Below are 19,785 nucleotides of genomic sequence, written 5' to 3'. Positions count from 1 at the left end.
GTCTCCAAGGACTCCTGGGCAGAGCCATGACTAATGTACATCAATCAATCAGTGGATCAATCAGTGGTATTTATTGAGTGTTTACTGTGTTTAGAGCACGACAATACGTAGTGCTTGGGAAAATACAATAGAATTGGTAGACACAAAATCTGCCCACTTGGAGCTTACAGTCTACTAGGGGAGAAATACATTGGTGATAAATGGGGAAATAGTAGAGTATAAGGCTACAAGGATATAAGGGTTTGGATAACGGAAGAGGACAATGGGTCCTAGGAATCCCACTGATCAGAAGGCAATAGAAGAAGGAAGAGCTTCCATCTTTGTTCGTGAGACTCTGACAGTTGGATGGAAGAATTAGGACCGATGCGTGTTCACATTGTCCTGGGCCCTGGGGGGAGGGGCAGAGGAAAAGACAGACCTTGCCCCTCTGTGGCTCACTATCCAGTGGAAAAGACAAGAGGCACAGATATCCAGGCCAGATATCAACCCAAAACTACCACTGTCCTGTGTGCTGGGGGTAGGAACAGTGGGAAGGATATGCATGGCTCCAGTCCTGAGAAGCTGACAGTCCAGTGATCAGGGACACCCCCCTTAACTCCCCCCAACCACACACACAGAGACACACATACACAAACACACATATGTGTTCAGTTGCAACATCACAGGGTGGTGACTGTTGAGCCATGTGTTGGAGGAAGGAGAGAGGAGGCAAGGCTGACACTCTAACAATAATAATGATAATTGTGGTATTTGGTAAGTGCTTACTATGTGCTAAGCATTCTACTAAGTGTTGGGGTAGATACAAGATCTTCAGGTCCCACATGAGTCTTGCAGTCTAGGAGGGAGAACAGGTCTTGAATCCCGATTTTACATGAGGGAACTGATGCACAGAGAAGTTAAGTGACTCTCCCCCTTTCAGACTGTGAGCCCACTGTGAGCCCACTGTTGGGTAGGGACTGTCTCTATATGTTGCCAACTTGTACTTCCCAAGCACGTAGTACAGTGCTCTGCACACAGTAAGCGCTCAATAAATATGACTGATTGATTGATTGATTGATTGTCCAAGGTCCCACAGCAGGTACTTGGCAGAGCCAGTATTAGAATGCAGATTCTCTGACTCCCAAGCCCATGCTCTTTCTACTAGGCCACACTGCTTCCCTATTTTGCTCTGAAGGCAAAATTGTGAACTGCCCCTCAAAGCCTCCCCTCACCAGAGGTGTCATTGGGAGTCACCCTGTGGCCCTGCTGTGGGGAGCACCCAAGGGAAGCAGCAGGATCTTGTGAAAAAAGCACAGACCTGGGGGGTCAGGAGACCAGATTTCTAATCCTGGCTCCTCCCATTGCCTGCTCTGTGATCTTGGGCAAGTCAGGTAACTTCTCTGTGCCTCAGTTTCCTCACATGTAAAATGGGGATTCGGTATCTGTTGTCCCTCTGCCTTGGGCTGTGAGGTCCTTGCTTAACAAAGACCACATTATTAATACTGTTATTAGTATTATTGTTATTATTATTGTTTCTGTGCCCAGGCCCTGGGGAAGAGAAATGCTTCTCCCTCTGCCTGAAAGAGGAAACTCGTAGAGACATCTCTGCCCGTCCTCACTGCAGTTTGCTCTCCTCCAAGCAGTGGCGGGGAGTCAGGGATCATAATCCCTGGAATTCACTCCAACCACCAGGCCCCTGGCTGGGGGTTGCCCTTGTGGCGAGGAGTCTGACTTCTGGCCCATGGAGAACCACTGTCAGTAATGTGGGTTTTCCCAGCTCTGCTTGGATGGGGCCCCGGATTCCCTCTCCCCTGCTCCTCTCCCTTTCCATCTGGCCAGCTCCTCCAAACCCAACTTTGAGAAGGGCCAGAGCCACTGCTGGGGAGTGGGACACCCACACCCACAGCTTCATAGCACTAATAATAATCATCATACTTGTTAAGCACTTGCTATGTGCCAACTACTGTTCTAAGAGCTGGAGTAGATACAAGCTAATCAGGTTGGACACAGTCCCTGTCTCACGTGGGGCTCACAGTCTCAATCCCCATTTTACAGATGAGGTAACTGAGGCCCAGAGAAACCAAGTGGCTTGCCCAAGGTCACATGGCAGACAAGTGGTGGAGCTGGGATTAGAACCGATGATCTTCTGATTCCCAGGCCCCTGCTTTATCCACTCCACCATGCTGCTTCTCGAACAACTTCCTCCAGCCCCATCAGGAACCCCTCCCTGGTGACCCTCCCCTCCCCTCAGCTCCCAACCTCCTACCTCCCATTGAGTACCTGGGGACCTCCATGGGCCGGATCCCTGCCCACACCCTTCTCCTCCAGGCCTGCTGGCCCCTTCCCCAGCCGACCCCGGCCAACCACCAGCCCCCAGCCCTCCGGCCAGCCACGTGTTTGTGAGCTCACAGGGAATGGGGGGACAAGGGCCTTTCTCTCAGCCGTAATGAAACCCTTTAATCATATTCAAATAGGTTACTGTTCAGGGGGAAAATAGAAATATGGATTTGATAGCAATAAATTTCCCTGGCTGGCTAAGCCCAGTTCTTAATTGTCCTGTCCCAAGGCTCGCACATTTCATTGTTCGTTAGGTGCTTAAGTCCCTGCTCTCATTTTGTGGCGGTGACATTACCGTTGATGGCTCTAATACTCTCATAATTTGAAAGGGGATTTGCATGATAGAACGCAGAGTATTAAAAGAAAAAGGAAAAAGGAAGAGAGAAGAAAGCGGGCAAGACGGGAGGGGGAGGCAGAGGGGAAGGGAGGGGGGCAGCTGGGGGGGGGGGAGCTCCAGTTTTCACTTAAAAAAAGTCACTTTCTTCAAAGTCATATCATTGTTTTCATTAAAGTCAAAAAAGGAGGCTTGCACATTGGGCCGGCCAAGCGCTGGTCTTCTCCTTATTGTTCCTAATGGTTATTAATTATTATTATCCGCCGCACAAGGCTCTGCAAACGTGATGTCCCCAATGTCCTTGGGATGGAAAGGAGGGTGCCAGGGAGGGCGGGGGTGGGGGGAGGGGGCGGTGCTACAGGGGGAGGGGGGCTTTTCCCAGTAGAAGGGAAGGATGAGGACCTGGACTCTGGGCTCAGGGGGGACAGGCAGACAGACATGAGGCTTGTCCTCACAAGCCATCCCTGGAGTTCAGAGGGGGCTCATTTCTCCCTGGCTTCTGTTCTGGCCAGAGGGACCCAGAGGACAGGAAACCTCAAACAAATGGCCCAGGCTTCACCTCACGGATGCCCCATGGTGCCTGGGCCCCTCACCACTTCCTGCCAGGCATTCAGCCTTTCTACCAAAGAATTATTTCTCCCTCCCCAGAGCCAAACTTCCCAGCCTCTCCAGGTCCCTTCCCTGGCCCCTGTCAGACCCTCCCCAATCTCTGTGGGGCCAAACCCCTCCTATCCAGTCAGGCTGGACATACAATTTGCATATCCACCACTGCTGCCCAGTAGGGAGGAGGGGGAAAGAGGTTGAGCAGGGTTTGCCCCAGGCCTGGGAAGTGGATCTGGTTACCATGGTGACTGAGTCCCCCCCACCCCCACCCTCCCCCACAAGGTCCTTGAGGGCCCCAGGCCTTTCTGGGCTCATCTAGGGGTACAGAACAGAATGGCCCAGGGTTTGTGAGGTCCTGCCCCAGTCCCAACTCATTAGGGATGGAGAGGGGAGCTACCAGTCCCCTCTGGCTATACAGACCCTCTCCACTGTCTCCTTTGCCCTTGGGTTCAGGGGATGACCAGGGCAGACTGTTCAGTCCAAAGTGCCTGGCCTCTGTACCCAATGCTGGGGTCCCAAACCTGCTTTTGGGGGGATGAAGAGCTAGATTTAAGGGGACAGGTGACCTTACTTTCCCTGAAAAGGTCATTCCCAAAGGATTTTAGAGTTCAGGGTTCAGGGTAGACCTCTTGCACTCCCCACCTCAAAGGACCCGGCCACTTCCTTGGTGAAGTGCTCAGGAGCAAGTTGAATCTGGGAGCTCCCCCTGGGTACTCTTAGTGGAACTCTCTAGGAGTGGGTCCTGATGGGGTCCTGGGATTCCCCTAGGTTTCCGAGGGCCAGGCACCCCCTTTCAGCCTGAGATCTCGGCAACCACCAACTTATTCTGAAGTCTCGTGCCTGTGAGTGTGTGGATGAAGAAATGAATGTTCTCAGGGTGACAGAGACTCCCAGCATATGCCATGTGGCTTGGCTTTTTGGAGCAGGTGTGCTGGGGACTGGCAGTCTGGGTGGGCTTGGGGACATGGAAGGATGGGATTCTTGCTGCCCATCAGGATGTGTGGGAACAGGTGGGTCGGGGCCCTGTGGACTCTCCCCGTCCAGGAACTCAGGGCCCAGAGCTGTTTGAGTATGACTGGAGGCAACTGGCTTTCCGGGTCACATAGCCCCTTAGCCAGGAATAATCAGTCTGTTGTGCCCCTCTCTCAGGCCCTGTCTGGGGTGGGAAGAAAGTTGGGGTGGCCCCCTTCTCAGGCTCTGCCCAGGACTGGGAGGAGAATGACCTCTGGACAGGCTCCCCCATCTTCCACCTTCCCAACCTAGCCTGCTTTTCCCAGACTAAAGGAGACCAGATTGGGACCCCCAAATATCCTGCATGACTTTGTCCAGGTCCCCACCGTGGAGGCCACAAACCCAGCTTAAGCTGTGGTGATGGCTGGGAGAGACAGGAACTGCCTGCTGCCCCCGCCTGGATCCCATTGCTCTCTTTGCAGCCTCAGTGGGCCCTCTTCCCTTCACATAATACTACTACTACTACTACTAATAATAATAATAATGATATTTGTTAAGTGCTTACTTGGTGCCAAGCACTGTTCTAAGCACTGGGGTAGATACAAGCTAAGCAGGTTAAACACAATCCCTTTCCCAGCGCTTAGAACAGTGCTTTGCACATAGTAAGTGCTTAATAAATGCCATTATTATTATTATTTTCCATGTGGGACTCACAGTCTTAATCCCCATTTTACAGATGAGGTAACTGAGGCACAGAGAAGTTAAACGACTTGCCCAAAGTCACACAGCAGACATGTGGCAGAGCAGGGATTAGAAACCATGTCCTCTGACTCCCAGGCTCATGCTTTTACCATTCCCCCACCCCAACCAGCCTGCTCTTACCCATCACCCCACCCCATCCTTCCCCTCCCACCCCACCCCACCTGGCCCCCCCACTCTCTTTGGGATCTTCTTTCAGCATGGTGGATTCCAGCCCAGGAGCCCAGCGCTGGTCAGAGAGCCATGCTGGGCCTTGCCTTCCCTCTCCATCTTGGGGGCTGCTGCTCTCGGGAGCAGGCTAGAGCAGTCCTCTCTACCTCCCTCCACTACTTTAGGGTTGGCTCCTCTCTGTCCCCCAGGCCCTGCTCTCTACTATTTACTCATTTATTTATTTATTTATTTATTTAAATTTTCTGTCCCTGCCTCTAGACTGTAAGCTCCTTGTGGGCAGAGAATGTGTCTGTTGTTGTATTGTATGCTCCCAAGCACTTAGTACAGTGCTTTGCACACAGTGCTCAATAAATACGATTGAATTGAATTGAACACCTTCTGGACCTCTCCCAGTTTGTGAGGGAAAATGGAATCAGAGGCCATCCCAGGGCCCGTCAGATTCTGCATTCCCCTCCCTGGGATTGTGTCTCAATTGATGGTGGGGCTCTGGCCTACATCAAACCCAAGGTCTAAGCCTCCTTCCTTGCCTCTCTCCCTCTCTTCCTTCCTTCCTCTCTTCTTCCTCCCTCCCTCCCTCCCACCTTCCTCCCCCATGACAACTGTCCTGAAGAGCCAGACAATCCCAGGAGACTCTAAGAGGATCAGGGATGGCGGATAATGAGGTGATGGTGGTGGCGGGGGAAGATGACTCAGGGGGCCTGCCCTCAGATTGGAAGGTTTAGTCTGGTTTCAGATTGTTAGGTGTCGTGAAACCCCAGGTTTTTCGAGGTGCAAACTATGGGGAGCCAGATCTTTCCCTGCCCCTCTGCTCAGCAGATTGAGTGCTCCCTCCCTGAGTTGAGTGCTCCCTCCCCTTGAGCTGGAGGAGGGCTCCCTCGCAGGTTCAGAGGCCCTGGAATGAGTTGGACAGACCCAGTGATGCCCCTCCTAAACCTGCCTCTCAGCACCCCTTCAGCAACCACCTCCCCCCGCCACTCTTCCTCAACCCCCACTCTCAGACCTATCCCCAGGGAGAGAGGCTGCCTTCAACAAAGCCAGAGAGACAAAGTGATTCTTAAATATTTTTGTCGTCTCCAGTCACTCAGAGAGGAGGGGGTGAGGGGGTTTGCAGTGTGGTTCGGGGGGGACACAAAGGGGGTTTAATAGGCTCCAGTGACAGCACAGTGTCCACATTGGGAAAAGATTAATGACGAAAATTAATCGCCTGACCTTTCTTTCGAGGAGCTGGAGGTGAGGCGGGCCATTAAAGCCTCTTATGCTGTAATTAACGTTGGAGGGGAGAGAGCGCTGCCTTCCGAATGGATGTGATCATTTAATTAGGCGGATGCGTCAGTGCCACAACAGGTTCAGAGAAGTCATAATTTAACTATAGCTTTAAATTACCCAGTCAGAACGCGGATGGCAGAGTTTAATGGCAGGACAGCCTGCCACTGAGAATCCGGGAAAACAATTAAATAAACACCTCAAACTCGGGAGATACTGAGAGAACCCAAGAAACAAAGGGAGGCCCAGAGAGACAAAGAGACAGAGACTCACACAGAGACAGGGTCAGACAGAGAGAAAGTAGGGAGGAATGGGCAGAGTGCAATGGGCAGAGGGAAATTGGGAGAATGGAGATGGGAAAGGAAGGAGAAAAGAAGAGAGCCAGGGATGGGAAAGGAGGGAGGAAAACTAAGAGAGAGCAAGAGAGCCAGATGGGATGGGATGGAATGGAACAATATTGAACATCACTGTCCTGGAATGTTGGAGGTAGGCACAGTGATGGGGGAGGAGGGAGTGAAACAGGAGGGGGTGGAAAATGGGATGTGGGAAGGGGAAATGAAGGGAGGAAGCGGGAGGGTACATACAGAAAAGGAGGAGGAGGGGGAGAGAGACCATCTCCAGGTTCCATTAGGTTTAGAAAAAGCTCCAGCAGAGCAGGCTCAGTCTTTGGGGAATCTGGCAGCCCCACTACCTTGGGGACAGGGGCATGCGGTGATCAATTTGTGCTATTTTGTTGTAGTCTCACTGGGGGCAGAACACTTTACAAAGAGCTTGGGTTAGGCCAAGATGATAGTTAAGCAGTGTGGACTAGTGAAAAGAGAGTGAGCCTGGGAGTCAGAGGAACTGGGTTCTTATTCTGGCTCTGCCATATATCTGCTGTGTGACTTTGGGTAAATCACTTCACTTCTCTGGACCTCGGTTACCCCATCTGTAAAATGGGGATTAAACCCTATTCCATCCTACTAAATCTGTGAGCCCCATGTGGGACAGGGACTGTGTCCAACCTAATTAACTTGTATCTACCCTAGTGCTTAGCACAGTGCTCGGCTCATAGTAAGCGCTTAACAAGTACCACTATATATATATATATACATAGAGAGAGAGAGAGAGAGAGAGAGAGAGAGAGAGAATGAGACAGAGAGACAGAGAGAGAGAGAGAGTCAGGCATCATAATCCTGCCCATAAGAAGTTTCCAGTCTAAGGGTATCTTGGGGGACAACCAGGCTGGAGAGGGTGAGGAAGCAGGGCCAGGTGGTGGGTGAAACAGAGCTGAGCAGCCCACAGCTGGACACCCTCCAACTTCCAGGCCAGGCCTCGAAGGGGGCCCCTGAGCTTCCCGCTTTAATGTGAAGTTTGGGGCTGGAAGGGGAAGGAACAGGCATTCAGGCCTCTCCCCGTCCCCCATCACATATCTCCATAAACCCAATCCAGCACATCCAGTTCATTCCCATGGCCAACAGGAATATGCTCTTGGAAGATTTCTGGGAGCCAGAGGGAAGGAAGAGAGAGAGGGGAGAGGATGACCAGCCCCCAGCCCCAGCAGCAGTCTCCTGGACCAAAGACCCTCTGTGCAGCAGTGAGGTGGGTGAGCAGATGTGGCAGGGACCAGAGGGGAACCTGTGGGACTTGGGCTCTTCTGAGTCCCGAGTAGGGACGGAAGCATGTCTGGAGCAGGAGACAAGGGAGCATAGGCAACGGGGAGCACAGGTCCAAGCCCCCTGGTCCTCCCTCTGACAGAGTTTCATAGTGACCTCTTGGGGTCACCCAGGACAGCAAAGTTAATCAGATATTTTTGATCCAACTCCTTGCCCCTCCTCAACCTAAGGCTACAGACTTGCCTAGGACTCAGAAGAGCTGAACAGGTGGGTCTCTGGGAAAAGGCCCAAAGAAGTGTCAATGAGCTAGGGGTTATGCCCAGGGTTGGGGGCCAACTCCTCCCTCCACCTGTCCCTGTCCCTTTGCCTCCACACCTCCATCCTCCTCTGGAAACCAGCCCATCCCAGGTCAGGTGTCCTGGCAGGAGAGGATCATCATCATCAATTGTATTTATTGAGCACTTACTATGTGCAGAGCACTGTACTAAGCGCTTGGGAAGTACAAATTGGCAACATATAGAAACAGTCCCTACCCAACAGTGGGCTCACAGTCTAAAAGGGATGGAAGAGAATCTAAGGGCCCAGGACTTGGGGGCTAGACATGGGGGAAGCAAGCTCTCTCTGTATGGCCCCCAACCAAGCAGGGTCAACAGTCCTCAGCAAGAGGCTACATCTCCACTTGGCCACTGGAAACAGAACTTTCATAGTTCACACTTTCTGGAGCCAGATTCTCCAAGCCTCCTCTGACTGGTTTGGTTTCAGCCCCTCCTTCTCTCTCCCCAAGAACTCAAGGGCCTGGTCGAGGTGACCCTGGGGACAGACAAGGGGACTGGGACAGGGAGAAGGGGAGGGCAGGCAGGGCTGGATCCAGATCTCCAGATCTTTGGACATGATTAGATCCAGAGGACTGGTTCAGCCTCCCTCAGCTACAGTTAAGAGGGTCGAACAGCACCCCTGCAGTTGGTCAGTCAGTCAATCGTATTTATTGGAGTCATGCAGGGCAGATAAATCAATCACTCATATTTATTGAGTGCTTACTGTTCACAGGACCAATGGGAGAAATGCTGCCAGGCTACAAGACCAGCCTAGGCCTGTCAGGAGGCCAGACAACCTGTAAAGCAGCCACGACCAGGCCCTTAAAAGGTAAGAATCTTGGAGGCTGCGAGGGGAATTGATCTGTCTCTGGCATATGCAGCATGACTGTGATTGTACTTAGAGTGGGCACGCTCAGTACGCCAATATTTAGAATGGGTATGCTCAGTATGACCATACCAAGCATACTGCTTAGAATAAGCATGCTCAGTATGACCACGCTTAGAGTGGTTAACCAGTCAGAATGATGACACTAAGGATGACAGATCAGAGTGACTGAATGAAATTGCCCAGGCAAAGGAACTCTGATTAGAATGCTGCTTTCATAAAGATCCCTTCAGAATGCCTTGTCTCAGTACCACTCAGAGTGAATGGCTCAGACATGATCCTGCTCCGCTGATGACTTTGCAGGAATCTAAATCTAGTTTCTCTCAGTTTTTCACCTGGTATCTATCCGAGCGCTTCGTACAGTGCCTGGCACATAGTAAGCACTTAATGAAGACCATAAAAAAGTTAATGGATGGGAGGGAATCTAGCCAGGAAGTGAGAGGAAGTTGATGTAACAACAGGGAAAACTGTCAGCTCTGCAGGTGACCTGGTATCCCGGGCTCCATTTTGCAGTTTTAATCTCCTCCCATCAATCAATCAATCAATTGATCAATTGATCAATAATGTTGACCAAGCTCTTACTGTGAGCAGAGCCCTGTACTAAACACTTGGGAGAGTATAAAAGAACTAGGGGGTCATGGTCCCTTCCCTCAGGGAGCTTTCGATCTAGCTGGGAAGACAGACACAAAATAAATTACAGCTAGGAGGAAGTAATGGAGTATAAAGATCTGTACCTAAGTGCTTCAGGAGACTGTGAGTACTTAAGTGCTTTGGTGGCCTGGAAGTGTTGAAGTGGCAATCAAAGCCATTCATTCATTCATTCATTCAATCGTATTTATTGAGCACTTACTGTGTGCAGAGCACTGTACCAAGCGCTTGGGAAGTACAGGTTGGCAACATATAGAGACGGTCCCTACCCAACAGTGGGCTCACAATCTAGAAGGGGGAGACAGAGAACAAAACAAAACATATTAACAAAATAAAATAAATAGAATATGTACAAGTAAAATAAATAAATAAATAAATAGAGTAATAAATACGTACAAACATATATACATATATACAGGTACTGTGGGGAAGGGAAGGAGGTAAATGGGAATCTCCCATATAAATGGGAGATTAGAAATCAATCAGGGAAGGCCTACTGGAGGAGCTGGACTGTCAGAAGGGCTTTGAAGATGAAGAGTCATGGTCTGTCAAGTTCAAAGGGGGAAGGAGTTTCTGGGATTTTTTTTGTTTTATTTTTTTTTAATAATACTGGTAAGCGCTTACTACGTGCCAAGTACTGTACTAAGATCTGGGGTAAATACAAGATAATCATGTTGGACACACTCTTTATCCCACTTGGGGCTCTCAATCTAAGTAGGAGGGAGTAGGATGTAATTCACATTTTACAGAGGAGGTAACTGAGGCACACAAATGTTAAGAAGTGACTGGCCCTAGATCACACAGCAGGCAAGTGGCAGAGCTGGAATTAGAACCCAGGTCCTCTGACTTCCAAGCCAATGCTCTTTCCACTAAGCCTCACTGCTTCCTGGCAGTGAGCAAGAGGTCAGCCATGAGAGAGATGAGGAGCTCTTCCCCTGGGGTCCATCCGGCTCCATCCGGCCTGTGTGACCCAACACCAAAGAGTGATCTCTCTGAGTCAGTGAAGGCCTTGAACTCGCACTTGCTTAGTCGTGGAATGTGAAGTCTATCAGGTCGAATTACCAACCACCTCCCTGACTCACACCCCACCCTGAGCCTCATGGGAACTTCAGGAGGACAGGGAAGATGTTGAACAGTTTTTATCCCAATTTTATCCCAATTTTTATCCCAATCTAGCCCGATCACTTTGCTTCTCTACTGCCAACTGATTCACTGTACCTGGACCTCATCTATCTGGCCAACTACCTCTCACCTATACCCTGCTTCTGGCCTGAAACGCCCTTCCCTCTTTGTATGCAATAGACGATCACTCTGACCATCTTCAAAGCTGATTGAAGGCACATCTCCAAGAGGTCTTCCCCCCCAGGCCCTAATTCCCTCTTCTCCCATTCCCTTCTGCCCTTGCATTCCGCTTGCATCCTTTATTCATCCCTCCCTCGCTTGCATCCTTTATTCATCCCTCCCTCGCCCCAGAGCACTTCTATACACATCCATAATTTATTTATTTTTAAGACAGTGAGCTCCTCTAGACTGTGAACTCATTGTGGGCAGGAATGTGTTTGTTTGTTGTTATATTGTGCTCTCCCAAGTGCTTAGTACAGTGCTTTTCACACAGTAAGCACTTAATAAATAAGATTGAATGAATTAATTAATTAATGTCTGCCTCTTCCTCTAGACTGTAAGCTCATTGAGGGTGGGGAACAGGTCTACCAACTCTGTTGTATTGTACTTTCCCAAGCTTTTAATACAATGCTTTGCACACAGTAAGTGCTCAATAAATACAAGTTAGTGATAATAATAATAGTAATAATAATGATATTTGTTAAGTGCTTGCACTGTACTAAGCGCTAGGGTGGATACATGCAAATCAGGTTGGACACAGTCCCTGTCCCACATGGTGCTCAAAGTCTAGATCCCCGTTTTACAGATGAGATAACAGAGGCACAGAGAAGTGAAGTGTCTTGCTCAACGTCACAGAGCAGACAGTGGCAGAGCCAAGATTAGAACCCATGACCTTCTGACTTCTAGGCCCATGCTCTATCCACTAGGCCATGCTAAACCCCTCTTCTGGCATCCTGCACCCTACAGACCCTCACGCCATCTGGATGGTGTTGATGGTGATGGGATTGGGCTGGAGCAGAACTGGACCTGGATGATGAGCTGCAATGGGTCCTGGAAGGGGCTGGGCTAGGGTGTGGAGCTGGGACTGACACTGGTCCTGCCCATGTCGGTAAAGGGATAGCTTGGGTGGGAGTGTCTGATGGCCACTCAATGAATACTATTGGTTGATTGATTGATTGGCATTGCTTTGAGCTTCGACGCCCCTTCCCTCTCTGCTCAGGGATGGACGTTTTGGAACACTGTGTAATCTCTTTGCATGCTAGGACTAGGTGAAAAAAAATCTCTCTGGGGCTGGCAGTTGGAAAGCTGGCATCAAACAAGGTGTCTGTTGTATCAGATGTGAGAATCTTGAGCTAAGAAGCTGGTGTGGTTCTAGCAGCAGTTTAGTCTAGTAGAAAGAGCATGAGGTTGGGTGTCAGGGGACCTGGGTTCTCATCGCTGCTCTGTGAGTTGCCTGCTGCGTAACCTTGGGCAAGTCACAACTTCTCTGTGCCTCATTTTGCTCAGCTGTAAAATGGGGATTCATGGCCTATTCTCTCTCCTACTCAGACTATGAGTCCCTTGTGGCTCAAGGATTGTATTCAACCTTAATTAAACTTATATCTAATCCACTGCTTAAAACAGTGCTTGACCTTAACACATATAATAATAATAATAATAATAATAATAATGATGATGGTGATGATAATCCAACTTTTCTTAACTCTATTCAAGGCCTAGTGGATAGAGCATGGGCCTGGGAGTCAGAAGGACCTAACTTCTAATCCCAGCTTCTCCAATTGTCAGCTGTGTGACCTTGGGCAAGTCACTTCACTTTTCTGTGCCTCAGTTATTCATCTGTAAAATGGAGACTAAGATTGTGAGTCTTATGTGGTCCATGGACTGTGTCCAACCTGATTAGCTTGTGTCTACCCCAGTGCTTAGTAGAGTGTCTGGCACACAGTAAGTGCTTAACAAATAACATAAAACAAAAAAACAAAAAACCCCGTGACCAAATAATAATAATAATAATAATAATGGTGGTATTTGTTAAGCGCTTACTATGTATCAAGCACTGTTCTAAGCACTGGGGTAGATACAAGGTAATTAGGCTGTCCCACATGGGGCTCACAGTCTTAATCCCCATTTTACAGATGAAGGAACTGAGGCACACAGAAGTTAAGTGATTTGCCCAAGGTCACACAGCACACAAGTGTGACCCATGACCTCTGACTCCCAAGCCCGGGCTCTTTCCACTAAGCCATGCTGCTTCTCAAATATGAGTCTGAGCCATGTCTGAGTTGAATCTAGCTTTCCCCTCATTCCAAGTCCTCCTAAAATCTTTCCTCCTCCAGTAAGCCTTCCCTGATTAATTTCTAGCACTTCAAGTTATGTATATCTACTCATCAACCAACTCTAGTAGTTAAGAATTTATTAATAACCATTCTCAGCACTTTTGTAAATATGTTGATTCAACTGTACATGTAATTATCAATCTTTTCCCCTCTATCTGTAAATGTTTTCTATCTCCCTTGTTACTTGTGGGCTGGGATTTGGGGAGCATGTTACTTTTTTGTTTTGTATTTATTTTGTTTTGTATTTTGTATTTTTGATAAGTGCTTAATCAATCCAGAGTATTTATTGGGAGTGTTAGTACAGTACATTGCAACAGATGGAGGCTCAGTAAACACAACTGCCATTGGCTTTAACTTCAATTTTTCATTTTATTCCCAACTTTCCAGCTGGGGTCAGTACTATTATTCATTCATTCATTCACTCACTCAATCGTATTTATTGAGTGCCTACTGTTTGCAAAGCACTATGCTAAGCACTTGGGAGAGTACACTATAACAACAGTCACATTCCTGCCCACAATGAGCTCACAGTCTAGAGAGTGAGACAGACATTAATATAAATAAATAAATAAATTACAGATATATGCATATATATGTATATGCTATGATATATATATGCTGTATTATTATTATTGTTATTATTCCCTTATTTTGTAGGTGAGGAAATTGAGCCACGGAGACTTCAACTGACTTGCCCAAAATCACTTATCTGGACATGGGAAAAACCAGGACTAGAACCCACATTCGCCAACCCCCAAACCCATTCTCTTTCCACTGGGCTAACTTGGAAGGAAGCAGTCGAGAGAGAACTTGGGGTCCTTGAGCTGAGGTTTTGCGGAAATTAGTTGACTGAGAGACAGGCTTGGAAACACAGCCCACCCCTGCTTAGAGCAGAAAAGGAATTATTGTTCCATGCACCCGATGCATGAGGGACTTTCAGCAAAGCATCAGTCTTTGCAGTCACCCTCACACGCGAATAGGCCATCACCATCAGTAGCACCATCCTCCTCAGTGTATTTATAGTTGGGAGGGCAGCCCACTGTAGAAATAGTTATCGTATTTATTTGGTGCTCCTTAAGAGCAAATCTAAACATTCAGCACTGAGAAAGAGGGACATAGATGAGGTAGAGACACTTTCCCCAGCCCCTAAAGGGCTCGCAGTGTAATGATGAGGAGGCCAACAGATCTCCCAAGCAATTAGTATGGTTTTCTGCACACAGTAAGTGCTCAATAATTTTAATTGAATGAATTAATGAGTGAATACATAAAGAAAAGTGGACTAAAAGGCAGAGAGGATAATGGAGCTCAAAAAGAGCAGCAGGATTTAGGGTTTCTTCTGGTTCAGTCCCTGGTCACAGAAGCCACAACTGGGCCTAGGTAGCCCACTAATTATTTATATTAATGTCTGTCTCCTCCTCTTGGCTTTAAGCTATTTGAAGACAGGGAATGTGTCTACCAACTCTTATTGTACTCTCCCAATCACTCAGGACAGTGCTCTGCACATAGTAAGTGCTCAATAAATACCACTGATTGATTGATTGATTGATTGATTAATCGATTGATTCCAGAAGTTTAGTAAGCCTCCCTTCCCCAGGACTGTTGGCAGGTAAATCCTCCCTAGAGCACACAGGAACAGCATTCAAAAAGAAGTAGATGAGAGAGAAAATCACTCCTTCCAAGGAAGGGTGAAATAATAATAATAATGGTGGAATTTGTTAAGCGCTTACTATGTGCCAAGCACTGTTCTAAGTGCTGGGGTAGATACAAGGTCATCAGGTTGTCCCACATGGGGCTCACAGTCTTAATCCCCATTTTACAGATGAGGGAACTGAGGCACAGAGAAGTTAAGTGACTTATCCAAGGTCACACAGCAGACAAGTGGCAGAGTTGGGATTAGAACCCACAACCTCTGTCTCCCAAGCCCATGCTCTTTCCACTGAGTCATGCTGCTTCTCATATAAGGATGAGTGTGAGGTTGGGGTCCTAGGTTTAGAGTGCGCTAAACTCTGTTTTCGTCATGATGCTTTCAGAAGGTCATAGAAAAACTGGAAGGGGGTCCAAAGAAGAGGAACACCTACGGAAAGAATGGAAAATAAGTCCTGTGGTTGCTTAGTACAGTGTCTGGCACACAGTAAGCACTTAACAAATGCTATTATTATTATTATTATCATTATCATTATTAAAAGTAAAGTATTTGGGGTTGTTTCATCTGGAGGAGAACACTCTAAGGGAGCACTAACCTGTCCTCTGATCTATGAAGGGTTTAACAGGGAGTGTTGACATACAGCTGGTCTATTGGGAAGAGCACAGGCCTGAGAGTCAGAGGGACCTGTGTTCTAATCCCAGCCCCACCACTTGTCGGCTGTGTGACCTTGGGTAAGTCACTTCACTTCTCTGCACCTCAGTTACCTTATCTGCAAAATGGGGATTAAGACTGGGAGCCCCATGTGGGACAGGGACTGTATCCAACCTGATGCTTAGTATAACGCCTGGCACATAGTAAGCACTTAAATACCTTTTTTTTTAAAAAAAGAGTGTTTTGGAACATCATTCTTCACATCCACTGAGTGCCAAACAACAGCAAATAGTCTTAAATGCTTCTGGTTGACTGTAATGACAGGTTTCCCAACTATCATGGGGATTAAACTCTGGAAGAGAGTCTCCATACCTGGAGATCTGTCCCATCCATGTGGAAACTGGGGCTGGACCAGGGGAATCTCTTGAGGCCCCTCTCAGGTCTGGGAATCGCAGATTCAGTGACAAAAGCAGGATCGATGTTATGCTCAAAACCCAACACCTACAACGCTCCCCAGAGTCAGATCATTGACAGGTAAAGTCCTGTCGCTATCTCTCCGTCACCCAGCAGGGAATTGGATCCAGGGAGTTCTCAGACTAAATTTCACCCACCTGCTCCTTTCACGTGGCAAGGTAGACACCCCAAGACCACTCTGGATCAGCAATCTAATTTTGGATTGGCTCTAAGAAGCCCCTGTGATTCACTTCTGTCAATTCAGGAGAGAAGCACCATGATCTAGTAAAAAGATCACAGGTCCAGGAGTCAGAGGACCTGGATTCTAATTCCAGCTTTGTCAATTGCTTGCTCTGTGACCTTGGACAAATCTCTTCATGTCTCTGGACCTCAGTTTCCTCATCTGTAAAATAGGGATTAAATATCTGTTCTCCCTCCTACTTAGAATGTGAGCCCCACGTGGGACAGGAACTGTGTCCGACCTGATTTACTTGTATCTACCCCAGTGTTTAGAGCAGTGTTTTACATATTTTAAGAGCTTAATAACTGCCATTATTAAAAAATGGTATTTATTGAGTGCTTACTGTATGCCGAGCACTGTACTAAGTGCTTAACTTCACCCCAGTTGTCAGTACAGACCTGATTCTATAAGCGGCTTCTTTTTCCTCTCTGCTTCTCTCTTTGCCAGTGTCTCTCTTTCTCCAGTCTTTCTTTAAATCTCTGTCTTTCATCCCTCTGTACCTCTTTCTGGGGGTCTCGATCACCTCAGCTGTCTGCTTCTCTCTCTTTGTTTTTATCTCACAGGGTGGGTGAGTTTTAGGCCTGTATTTTGGTCTCTGTGACTATCGGTTTCTTCATGTACCTCCCTCTGACTTTCTATATGTCTCTTGCCTCTGTCTGTCTATCCATCTGCTTTTTATGTCTTAGTCTAGTCTATAACTCAGTCTCTGCCTCTCTTTCACTTTCTCTGTCTCTCTTCCCCCTCTGTCTCTCTCTCTATCTCCCTTACTGTCTCTCCCTGTCTGTCTCTTTATCTCTCCCTGTCCCTCTCACTGTTTCTCCTTATGTCTGTCTCTCTGTCTCTCACTGTGTCTCTTGCTGTCTCTCTTTCTTCCCTCTGCTTCTCCCTGCCTCTCTCTCTCTCACTGCCTGTCTCTGTCTGACTCTTGGCATCTCTCCCTGTCTCCATCTCTATTACTGTCTTTCCCTCACTGTTTCTTTCGCTCACTCTCTGTCTTTTGCTGTCTCTCCCCTGTCTTTCCCTATCTCTCTCTCACTATATCTCTCCTTGCCGCACTCTCTCTGTCTCTTACCATCTTTCTCGCATTCTCTTGGTCTCTGTCTCTCACTCTCTTTGTCTCTTGTCTCTCTCTTCCCTCTGTATCTCCCTTTCTCTTTCACTGTCCATCGCTGTCTGCCTGTCTGTATCTCTTTCTCTGTCTCTCTGACATCTCTTCCCCTTCAGCCCCGAAGACCTGGCAATGCAGCCTTCCTGGAGGAGGCCAGTCTGGAGAGATTCCCTACTGAAGCTGAGGCAAAGGAAAGGCCTGGTGGGAGGCCACATTCGGAGCTTGAGGGGTTGCAGTGGGGAGGTGGTGGGGAATAGCCCGCTGACTAATGAGCGGCAATTGGAATCTACACAATGAGGCGATGGGGAGCAGATGGAGGAGAAGGATGAAGAGGGAAGGGAATTCCTGCAGTTGTGAGGAAAGGAGGCACCGGGGAGGGGGGGCGGGGAGGGAGGAGAGGGAGGAGGCAGAGAGGGATCGAGGGAGGCTGAGACCCGAGGGAGAAAGAGAGACCAGGGAGAGAAGACTAGTCAGAGAAAGACAACAAGAAAGGGACACGGAGGGGCAGAGCGAGAGATCAAGACAAAAAGGAAAAAAGAGAGAGAGTCAGGGGCAGAGAGGGAGAGGGGCAGGAAGAGGAGGGCAAAGAGAAAGAGACAGTGGACTAAGTGAGAAGTCTTCCTGAAGCCTTTCCCTCCTTGCTGCCCTGGTCGATCAGCATCTCCTCCAGCTGATCCAGCCCCTTAGTCCAAGTCAGTGAGCTTTCAGTAGTCCATATTCCTGTCATTCATGTTCTCGTCCATCAGTCAGTCGATCAGTGGTATTTATTGAGTGCTTACGGTGTGCAGAGCTCTATACATAGAGCTCAAGAGAGTCCAATTAAACATTCCTGTTCTTTTCCACTAGACTGTAAGCTCCCCAAAGGCAGGGACTGTAATGCCCACCACCCCACTGCCCAGTGGGTTGTGCAGAGCTCCAGGAAGCCAGGCATGGCACACAGGTGAGGATGGCAGTCAGAGAACTGAAGGGACAGTGACTAGGGCCCTGTGGCAGGGGTGAAAAGCTGGGAGGAGATGCGTCCCAGCAAAAGTGGACACCCCGGCTCCACCTGGCCAGATCCCAAATCCCAGGAGGAGGGGGTGCAGGGTCAGGGCCTAAGATTCATTCATTCAATTGTATTTAATGAGCACTTACTGCATGCAGAACACTGAACTAAGCTCTGGGGAGAGTACAGTACATCCTCTGCAGTCCTCGGGTCTCTTTCTTCCCACCTCGCCCTTCCCATCAGCTTCTGCTTCACTCTCTGCTTCGCTTCCATCAGCCTTCCCCATTCTGTTCTCTTCCTGCATCCTCTCTTTCTCTTTGCCATTGCTTTTACTATTCCCATTCCACCTCTCAATCAAGCAATCTGATTTATTGAGCACTTACTGTGTGCAGAGACTGTACTAAGCACTTGGGAGAGGACAACACAACAACATAACAGACATATTCCCTTCCCACATTGAGCTTACAGTCTAGAGAGGAAAGACGGACATTAATATAAATAAAAATATTATCGATATAAGTAAAAATATTACGGCTATGTACTTAAGTGCTGTGGGGCTGGGGCTGGGGAAAGTGAATAAAAGGAGCAAGTCAGGGTGACTCAGAAGGGAGTAGGAAAGAACTTGGGGTCAGTCAGTCAGTCATATCTATTGAATGCATACTGTGTGCCGAGCACTGTACTAAGGGCTTGGAAGAGTACAGTATAACAACATAGCAGACACATTCCTGTCCCACAATGACCGGGGTCATGGTGCTATGGTGTCTGCTGAGGGGGCACTGAGGCATGTGTGTGTGTGTGTGTGTGCATGTGCGCGTGCGTGTGTGTGTGTGTCTGGGGGGGGGGGCGGCCCCAAACTAATACTTTAATAACACTCTCTCATGTATGCAGACTCGCACACTCACACATGCGCGCACACACACACACAAACACACACACATATTTTCTCCATTACCTCCTCTAATACCGTCTTTCTTCCATCTTGAGTTCAATGTTGTTTTTTGTCTCTTTGCTACCCTCCCCCTCCACTTCCTCTCAATGTATTCCAGCTGTGAAAACCTTTTCCCATCTCCTGTGTCACCCGGGCAGATAGGTGAGTGGCAGAGAGAGGAGCCCCCTCTCCGCCACTGTGGGTAATCGATCCCAGATGTGAGGAGGGCCGGCCGACCAGTCGGCCGTGTGGACGGCTCCCAAGGCCCCCAGCTCCAGCGCGTCTGGGTGTGAAACGCGAGCCGCCAGCCCTGACACTCCACCCCTGATGGTGCAGGGAGAGTGGGGCAGGCAAGGCCAGGATGTGGCGGAGCGGTCTGTGGGGAGACTAGGGAGTGTTTCAGGCTGCAGTGGAGGAGGCTGGGAGGTGAGGGAGGCTGAGAGCTAGGGGAGGCTGGCTCAGAAAGGAGGCTGGCAGGT

The 19,785-nt window shown here is 48.7% G+C and overlaps 1 protein-coding gene and 1 long non-coding RNA gene across 2 annotated transcripts in view; one reads left to right on the top strand and one right to left on the bottom strand.

Annotated features, from left to right (window-relative positions):
* The window catches only part of IRF6 (interferon regulatory factor 6), a 235,657-nt gene that overhangs the window by 177,066 nt on the left and 38,806 nt on the right, over positions 1–19,785 (bottom strand). The gene's annotated exons all lie outside the window — the stretch shown is intronic.
* Positions 7,868–19,785, top strand: part of LOC119930965 — a 50,532-nt gene continuing 38,614 nt past the window's right edge. Inside the window, exons 1-2 of the long non-coding RNA XR_005451866.1 lie at positions 7,868–7,978; positions 9,040–9,135. This is a non-coding gene — a long non-coding RNA (uncharacterized LOC119930965). The remainder of the gene's footprint in view (positions 7,979–9,039; positions 9,136–19,785) is intronic.

The sequence above is a fragment of the Tachyglossus aculeatus genome, chromosome 7, assembly GCF_015852505.1.
Source record: "Tachyglossus aculeatus isolate mTacAcu1 chromosome 7, mTacAcu1.pri, whole genome shotgun sequence".
Taxonomy (NCBI): domain Eukaryota; kingdom Metazoa; phylum Chordata; class Mammalia; order Monotremata; family Tachyglossidae; genus Tachyglossus; species Tachyglossus aculeatus.
The sequence above is the reverse complement of the archived record's forward strand: the minus strand, read 5'-3'. Positions and strand labels throughout refer to the sequence as shown.